A 9,338-nucleotide genomic window follows, 5' to 3' on the forward strand; every position below is an offset into this window, starting at 1 on the left:
ACCACGTCAGTCTATGAACGTTCAGCTGAGACTTGCCAGCGTTCAGCTCTGTATTCCACAGAGACCTTGTCTGACAACAAGCACCGCTCCTGGCTTTGGGCGTGAGCAGGATTTTACCTGCAGTGCACAGCAGAGAAGCCAGTACGTGCCGGCAGACATCAGAAGCAAGGAAGGTGGGAGGACTTAGAAGGTAGACAGATGTAAGGTAGGAAGAGAGGCAAAAATATCTGGACAGGCACAGGTGGGGCCAGGAAAAGTCTACAAAATCGAGGTGGAAAGATTGGTGCTCGTTCCAGTGTGTTGCCTGTTAAGAATGTGGAATGAAGCCCAGCGCCAGGCAGTGCCTCCTGTGCAAGCCTGGCAGCAAACACATGAAACCACCAGCACAGTGTGTGCATTCAGACTCAGCCTACTTGAGGTCTTTATAAAGGATGACAACATCATGCTGTTATCAGTAACCTCACCATTTGTAGATACCAGGCCACAGAAGGGGATGAGGCTACCAGAATGCTGTCCTCTTCAGCAGCGGTATCTGAGGAAGCGCTCTGGCCAGGCAGGGCTATCTGCGCTCCCTCCATCTGGAGAGGCATCCTGATACAACATCAGCAGGGCTGGAGGTAAGGCAAGCAGGAAAAGAGGGCTTGCAGATTATGGCACGATCCCTGAATCTGTCCTCTCTTTCAAAAGCTCTTGATGTTCCCCAGGCTCTTGTGTACCTTGTGCTTCATCACCATGTGTCAGAAATCCTCATTCCTTTAGCAAAGCTGCTGTCTCTTGTTCACACCAGCTTCCTCGCACCACCGTGCTGTCTCTGGATGGAGCGTATGGGCAGGTAAACATGCAGAATACATGCGTGTTGAGATACATGCATGCAGCTACTCCTACACGGACTAACAAAGCCCTGCTGTAGTGCTGTATCCTCTCCCTCTGTTCACTTGTGTTTGCTTTGGGCTGTAAATTTCGGTGACCACAGGCTGCTAACTGACAATCCAGAGAATTATCCAGGAAAATAATATTTATCCTGTGCTGTACGGTTTATCCATAGCACCCACTACAGGTCACCAGACGTGAGCAGAGGGAGTCCATGGCCCTTTGATTTGTCTGAGTAGGATGATTTTAGGGTTCTTTGTACCTTAAAACCCAGTGGCTTGCTTTCCTCCTAACTACATTTGGAGCACTTTCAGTCTGAAGGGCTTTTCCTTAGCGAACCTTTCTCCTGTGCTCGCGCCACTGTATCTCTTCGTTTTCATTATTAGCAGATGGAGCAGGAGTCCCAGTTCTTTCCTTACATCCTTCCTGCCAAGAGATCTCTGGTGCCTAGGCGTATTTTGTGGATACTTAATCTTGTGCTACTTTTCTTCCAGTCATTTTGATTAATTTTATCTGTGTACATAAAGTTATTCTGTGAGTGACACTTCCCATTAAAAAAATCATGTTGAAAGTTAGGTATGCTAACCTGATTCCAGTGAAAACACTTCATGTTTCAAATTTGAACCTCATTATTATTTTTCTGTAATCCACTTTTAATGGTAAGTACCCAGCGTTCTGCTAGCTCATGTGACACCAGATGACACGAGGTTCCTCTGGAGTGCTCCAGTGAGTGTCTGCTGGGGAATATTGAAATTCCATGGAAACAACATGAGAACCATTATCTGAAACAGCCTCTTCAGGCGAACCATATGGGGTGAAATATTCCGCACCGCTTCGATACTCCGAGCACAGATACGTTCATGGTAACTCTGCAGCAAGCATCAGTCATTTGCTGTGGCTGTGCGGTATTAATGAGCCGTTTCAGCAGACAGCAGGTTTCGACGAGATTTGCTGCATATTCATGTTGCTTCCTACCAGTTGTTTCAAAACTCTTTCCCCTAGATTACGTAGAAAGCCTCAGTTATTCTGTCAAGTGCTGGGGTACCAAAGACATGGACCGTCCTGTCCTTTCCAGTCCGGAAGAGAGACGGTGCACTGGACATGCTGCCTTTGCGGAGCCTTCCTCCAGCGAGGAGGCTTTGCTGCTGCTTCCAGCGCCGTTTGCTGGGACTGCTTCTTTCTGTGCACATAAAACCTCCTCGTTGCTTTCTGGTTCATCTGCCGTCCAGGCGTTGTGGTTGTTGGCAAGCAACGGAGCCTTAAGACGCTTTTTGCAGGTGGGCACAAGTTGGAGGTGGAGGTGGAGGAGTGAGGATATGCAAAACCCAGCACAGGGAACACAGAGGGAAGGGCTGTGCTGGTTTGTGCTCTGCCTGTAAGCATCTCTGTGATGCTGTTGTGATACGGTCAGGGGAGCTGAAACAGTCCAGGCATTGGTCTAGGTACCTACAGAGCCTCCCCATGCGTGAATATGACATTTTCCATGGGGCAGAAAAATTAAAAAAAAATAATACAGAAGTTTTAAAAACCATAATGCACTCAGAAGCCTCTAGAGAGGCACTGAAAGTTCAGCAGCGGGCTCTGGTTAGCACTGAAAGCCACACAGAAGGCTTCAGGGGGCACCAGAAATCACTTGAAATGTAAGAAATACTTTAAATCACTCCCTTTTCTCATTGTGAGCATTCAGAAACACAGTCCTTCCTTAATCTTGGTGCCTGGTTCTGACAGCTACGTGGAGCTTAACCTGGACAGAAGCTTTTAAACATTATAAATAGATCGGTAAGGTTACTTACAGGTCATTGTATGGAGAGACACTCGCACCACAAATCTTGAGCGAACCACTTCCCAAGCAAGGGAACTGGCATGTTTAAACAGAACCACAAGAATTATTAAAAGAGACTGGTCGAGCAGAGCTTGTTGCTGTGCTTGTGCCAGGGCTGCCGGGGGAAGCGCCAGCCTGGCTGGGTGCTGCCGAGCCTCTGGAGCTGGTGGAAGAGCTACAGGTGAGGGGTGTTTTCCATCTTTTTTGGGAACAATCTTCTGAAGGGAAAGAGTGCAGACTAATGAATAGCACAGGTGTCTGTACGTCTGTCCTGTGCCCTTTCAAGTCCTTGGATTTCTTTTTGTATGTTAGAAGCAAGTTTTATTGTATTACCTTTTCTTCCTCTGTAAAAGATGAACCGATAACATTGTGCTGTCTCACCTCCAAGGCTTTGCTGACTGCCTCCTTTTCTCACATCAATCGATGCCCTACCCCGAGTTCTCCCTGCCCCCTCCGGAGCAGGTGGCCATGCTGGTCCTTTTCTCTCTGGCTCTGGAAACTGCAAGAATTTTAAGTATCTCCCCTTGGAGCTGGAGCAGCTTCTCTGTTCCCAGGGGCAGACCTCCCTCTGCATGGCACAGGCATGGAGGGCAGCCCCAAGGGCTTTTGCATCCCGTGCCGCAGTGTGAAGCACGCTCTCCCTGCCTGAGGCTCTTTGCCCCCTCATCTTTTTCTCCAGGGTTTCTCTCCAGGTGCTGCAGAGGTGCCTGGTCTCCACAGCACGCTTCAAACGTGCTGGTGCAGAATGGGAGGGGCTGCAAAGGGATTGTTGGTGTGTCAGTCTTCCAGCTTGACTCAGGAGATGGGGAGTTTCGTTCCTCTGTGTGTGATCCTTAGTTCCCCGTTAGGATCTGTGGGCATTTTTGGATTGCAGGGATGTGTGGCAGAGAGGATGAGGAGATGTGGGGGATGCCTCCGTCACCAGGAGCACCAGGCTCTGCAGCACCAATCCCTCAGGCTGTGAGCCGTCGCTGCTCCCACCCACAGCCTGCTGTGGGGACCCCACGTTCAGCCCTGCTCTGGTCATGGGGCTGGGCCATAATGTCCAAGAGCACTGAATTACTGAGTGCTGCTGCCTGCATGAGGGGCCTGGGAGCTTTCAGTCGCGAGGCTCTGCCCTTATGCGTGGCCATTTTGCAGCTCTTAATTCAAGTTTCTGTGGTATTACAGTGGAGAAAACTTTGGCTGCAGCTGAAAAGAGGAAGGGAAATTGCCAAGTGTCAAACCTTTCGCTGACAGGTGTAAATCTCTGGGCAAATAACAAATTGCTGTTTTGAAGGAGCACTGTCAAGCCTCCTTCTGCTGTTTGGCTTTTAAAGTAAAGTTCCCAAACAGCGTTTGTTACGTTGGGGTTTGCAGGGCAGGAGACTGACCTGGGGTGTTGGAGAGATCAGTGTCGATCTGATTTTACTCACAAGGAGCTTTTCTTTCAGGAGAGATGATGCTGTTTCCCCGTGGTGAAGCGTCAGGAGTCCCTGGCGGGGAGCACAGCCCTGATACGGGAAGAAAGGGAGGATGTGGGCTCGGGAGGAGATACCGGTGGGCCCTGAAGTGGTGAGTGACCAGAGCGAAACCCCAAGGAGGCTCTGGGGGCCTGTGTACCCCGTTGCTGGTGGGTCAGTTGTGCCCAGAAGGTCCAGGCAAGGGGACCTGGAGGAGATCCCTTGCTGCTAGCCAGAGGCACAGTAATCCCGGGTGCTTCTGCAAGACCCTCTGTGGCTGAGACAGTGGGTGGGGGGCTGCTTTCAGGGCTCTGCTGAGGCAGGAGCTGGACCCTGCTCTCCCCATGGGAAAAGCTGATGGGGGTCAAACGAGGAGGAGCACAGTTAAATCTGAGCTGAAGAGTTTGTTTCCCAGTCACTGTTTGAGAGGAACACGCAGAGGGCCTGGTGCCTCCCTCGCAGGGATGCGAGGGCTGTGGGAGGGCTGCCCTGCGGGGTCCAGCTGCTGAGCTGAGGCTGTTCGGAGCGGCTGTAGCAGGCTTCTGCACTGAGATAGTCTTGGCGGTGCTGGGGTTGCCCGTGGGCATGTCTCGTAGGGCTGGCTGGGACTGTAGGTAGCAGCTGGCTTGGCCTTCTCTTGTCAGATGCTCTTCGTTGTAGATAAAAGCTTTTTCTGATCATTCCAGTTCCCGTGGCTGGCAAGGGCTTTCTAAATGGCAAAGGCTGCCGCTGCGGGTCAGCCCTTTGGGGAGTCCTTCTCATCTGTCTGCCCAAGGAGTGGCTTGGCAAACCCTCTTCCTTTCCTCAATGTGCTGGCAAGAACAAACATCTCTCTGCTTGAATGACAACCCACTCAAGGTGGCGGGTGTGTTCCTGTGGCTGCCCTGTGCTTTTGGATGAGCTTTGGCCTTGCTCTAGCTCCTGCTGTGCGTGGAGAAGTGAAGCCCTGGGTTTGCTGGGGGCTGTGGGAGCAAGGGGGCACAAATCCAGTGTGCACATCTGCACATCTGACTCTTCTTGGGTGAAAACAGGAGTTTGAGTCCTGTTTGTAAAGGAAAAGCATCTGGAGTTTCTATTCCTGCTACTTCTCTTTTCCTAGGTGCTCATTTCTAAGAATAACTGCTATTTTACCTCTTGCTCGCCCTCCACAGCTGCCTGGGGCCACCGGTTTGGACTTCAGCTTGAGCTGCAGAGAGTCAGTGACCTTGTTTTCCAGAGACCCTGACTGAAGGAGCAGGAACTGGACTTTGCCTTCATTTACCCCTTAAGAAGCTGCCATAGGAGGCAAGGGCCTGCGTTTGCCAGCTCCCCGCAGCCCTCACTGGGGAGCCGCGCCACAGGAAGTGCCGAGCGGGAATCGAGCTTATAGCGACATGCTGGGTCGGTTGTGCTCTTGGAAATAAAAGGAAGAGCAAGCCACAGCTGAGACGAGGTGACTTTTAGTTTATTTAATGCATTGTTTACGTGATCCCTGGTAACAGCTCTCTGGAGCAGACCTTGCCCTGCTCCCCATCCTCAGCTTGTCCCACAACTCCGGTGTCAGAAGGAGATTGTTGCTGGGCTGGTGGAGCTAAAAGGGGGCAGCCAGCAGCCATGGCTGTCTTCCTGCAGCAGCTCTTATTTCCTTGCAGAGGGTAAGTGCCAGAGGGGCTGTTTCTCTGCCTTTACAGATGCTCCCTTCAGCCCAGCTTGCTCTTTAGTGTGTTTCAGCAAGGACCCAGCTGATGCAGCTCTGGCTACTGAAGGCCTTGTTCCAATTTGCTTCCTATAAACGTTGCTGTTAAATGGAGCATAGAAAGGGTTTATTCAGGGGGAGGACAGGGCACCTGGAATGACAAGGGCACCCCAGCTTAATTGGGAGTTTAACTGATCACTGTAGAGACAGGGAGCTGTGTGAGGGCAGAAAACCCAGGTGGCTTTTTGTCCCACACTGTTCATGTAGGCTGGGGAGCAAAGTCTGGCAGCATCGACTGCTCCAGCTGGGCCTTGCCCACCTCTGCACTTAAGTCTCATCTTGTTACTCTAAAAGAAATCTCTAAAAAGATTTCCTTTACAGGGTACGTGCGGAAGCGAGTGGTGGGGCAGGCCCCACCAGAAGAGTTGCCAGAGTTGCAAGGCCCACTCGGAGGGGCTGAGGCAGGGGTGACGGCGGCTGTGAGACCTCACTCTGCAGCCCAGGTGAGTTGTGTGAGGGGAAAAATGCCGCTCAGGGTTTCTGCCTCCACACAACCCCATTTCTGCAGTGATCACTGTTCTCAAGAGCCCTGGGTGCTGGAGCAGTGTGTTAACAGGCCAAACCCATTTCCCCAAAAGGGAATCCCCGTGCAGTTTTGGGGGTTGGTTGGCGTTGGTACAGAAACAGGCTAATTGCAGCTTGACTGCTCTGCTTGGGGAGCCGGCACCAGGGCAGGACTGTCCTTCTGGGACGCTGTTATCAGCTGATGCAGCTGGGGTCAAACCATCTCTCTTCTTCCTACCCAACAAGGCTGTTCAGGCTGAATCACTGCTTTGCTCTTGGGAAGAGCTCAAATATAAAACTCCAGTAACTTACTTGTGTCTCCTACTACCTAAATCTCCCAAAGAGTTGGCTGCTGCTTCACCTGCCTCCTCAGGGACAGGCAGCCAGTGCCTGCTGGGAATGCCAGCCAGGCAGGACCACAGGAGCTTCTTCCCCAGGTAGAGGCACTGGAGAGGGGGCTGCTCATCCCATCTCTGGGGAGAAGGTGGGGCTGTGTGCACATCCAGGCTGTCTGGATGGATTTCTGCTGTTGTTTGCCCAGTGCGGGATGTGCTACAAAGAAAAGAAGAACCAGCTTCATTGCCTCCATCCTGCCTCCCTTCCTCAGGCACCCAGCCCTTGCAGGTTGAGGGAACGGAGCACTGAAAAGCAGAGGGATTTGAAGGGCCCTGGAGGCACTAAAAGCCATGTGCAGGGGTGTGGGGGGCACCATAAAAGAGCAGAAGCCTCTGGGGACACTGAAGGGGCACTGAAACCGAAGAAATAGCATACGTAAGAGACCTGGGTCTTTTTTTTTTTCAGCAGGAGTCATCCTGTATCTGTCCTTTTGCCTCCGTGCACTGGCATCCAGGTTTCAGATGAATTTCACGGTGCGTAAGCATCCCAGGAGAATTTCCTTCTTGTTCACGTTACAGAAGAGAGACGCTCCCATTTCCACTCGGATCTTACAATGGCTTGTCAGTGACAAAACATTCCCAAATCCTCTCATTTATCAAATGGCCAATCCTGTTAACAGCTTAAGAAACATAATTACCTGCAATCGCTTCTGCTATTCATTTTATGCCTACTCTTCCCTCTCTCTGGCAGCTTACCAGCAGGCAAGTCAGGAGCTGAAGCACGGTTGCAGCCACCGAGCGCTCCAGCAATGCAATTTCCTCTGATCACCCGCGCGATGCTCGCAGGAGTTCTGCCTCCCTGCTTGTACCGGCAAGATGCAGGTGAGTGAGGAAGGCACGCGGCCAAAGGCCTCGGCCTACACGTCACCGGTTTAAGTGCTGTTCTGTCCATATGGTGGGAACAGCATTGATTGGGAGCTGCTTTTAGGGCACAAGAGACTGCAGCCAGATTTACTTGCCTGGGAGATACATGCGCGCAGATGGGCTCTGAGAGAAGCAGCAGGAGAGGCTGGTGCAGACTTAGGTGCTGGAAATGGCTGTGAGAGCTTCATCAGCTAGAAAGCAGGGCCTGAAACACCAACGAGCTGATGAAGTAATGGGGGAATTAGGATCAGGTGGGGAAGGTGTGAGCTCTGCTTGTTGTGTTGCTAAACCAGGCTGATTTTATCTTATTTCACAGTGCATTTGCAACTTGTGAGAGGCTTCACATTGGCTCATTTGGATCAAATCTCAGGGAGGTCTTAGAAGAACAGTGTTTGCAGGCTGGAGATCTGCTGGCTGCCTAAATGTTGGTTACGTACGGGACAGCTTGAGCCTAGGACCCCCGTCGCTTCCCCTGCAGCCTGGGGACTAGAAAACTCCCAGGTCTGTCCTGCCCACGCTGGCTGCCGAGGAAGCCACCTTTTGTGCCTTAAACCCATGTGCTAGCCTGACATTGTCCTTGCATGTTTGACTGGCCAAGACCTGCTTCTGCCTACACGCTCCGCTTAGATCTGCCTTCAGTTCGGAAGGTTTTTTCTTATGTCTAGCCTACTCCTCTTTTCAACGATATCGGCTATTTTGGATAAATGATATACATGTCTTCTGTCACCTTCCTATGTTATCTTAAAGCAGTTTTTTATGCTGCTTGCCAACATTTTATCCTTACAGTTCTTTGAATTTTGTATTAAAAAACCCTATGAACAAGCTGTATACAAATCAGAAGGTCTTTTTTTTTAAAGGCAGACATCGTCTTAATGGATTTGGGGCTTTTTCATCCTGCTAAGATACTGAATTTAAGTTTATTTTGGTTGCTGTTATAGAATAACCTTTTCCTAATAGCAATTTGAACGTCAAATGCTGAATTTGGCCAGAACTGCCTGAAGAACTGCTTTTCCCATTAAAAATAGTTTAGTTCACTTAAAATTCAGTCACTCAGAATTTTGGTATGGCCCAAACGCCACCCGGACCCAGGCGCCAAAGAGCTTAGGTGGCTCTGGGCTACCTGCCCCGAGCCGTGCGCTGCTTGGAAGCAGCGAGGAGTCGGATAAGAATATCAGTCTTGCAGAGGGACTGAAGCAAGCTGGCTTCCTGGGTTTAACAAGATCTAATGTATACGCAGGGAAATACAGAGCTGCAGATGAATAAACTGTACCTAAAGAAAGTGAAAACTGCCCCAATAAAAAAAAAAAAAAGTAGGACAGCTGTGCTTTTATACAAGAACTTGCTATTTCTTTTATGACATTTATTTCAAATCATGCAAACCCTTCAGAGCAGCTCTAATGCCCAGTGGAGTTCTCCAACTGAAATGTCTCATCGTCAGTGTAAGAAACAAAGATAATATCATTTGAATCCTGGCTGCAACAACGTAGGCTGCTCTCGAGGCTGATTTTCCCTGCTCCAAATGGGAACGATGGCTCCAGACAGACTCTACCAGAACAGGCTGACAAGCAGATGTCTCATTTGTGAGGAAATGGCCAGTATCTCAGCTTTTTTCCCTCCATTTGTTTCTTCCTGGAAAGAAAAAAACCAAAACAGTTGCATAAAGATGCTGCGATTTCAAAGCAAATTTTAAAACATTTCTGATTTTC

The 9,338-nt window shown here is 50.3% G+C and overlaps 1 long non-coding RNA gene across 1 annotated transcript; it reads left to right on the forward strand.

Annotated features, from left to right (window-relative positions):
• Window positions 1-4,159: 4,159 nt before the first annotated feature.
• Window positions 4,160-8,748, forward strand: LOC147598932 (uncharacterized). Its single transcript, XR_015260145.1, has 4 exons — window positions 4,160-4,246; window positions 5,286-5,566; window positions 7,460-7,590; window positions 7,949-8,748. It is a non-coding gene; the product is annotated as an uncharacterized LOC147598932 (long non-coding RNA).
• The last annotated feature ends 590 nt before the right edge of the window (window positions 8,749-9,338 follow it).

Source organism: Chlamydotis macqueenii, chromosome 14 (genome assembly GCF_036417535.1).
Source record: "Chlamydotis macqueenii isolate bChlMac1 chromosome 14, bChlMac1.mat, whole genome shotgun sequence".
NCBI classification, from domain to species: Eukaryota; Metazoa; Chordata; class Aves; order Otidiformes; family Otididae; genus Chlamydotis; species Chlamydotis macqueenii.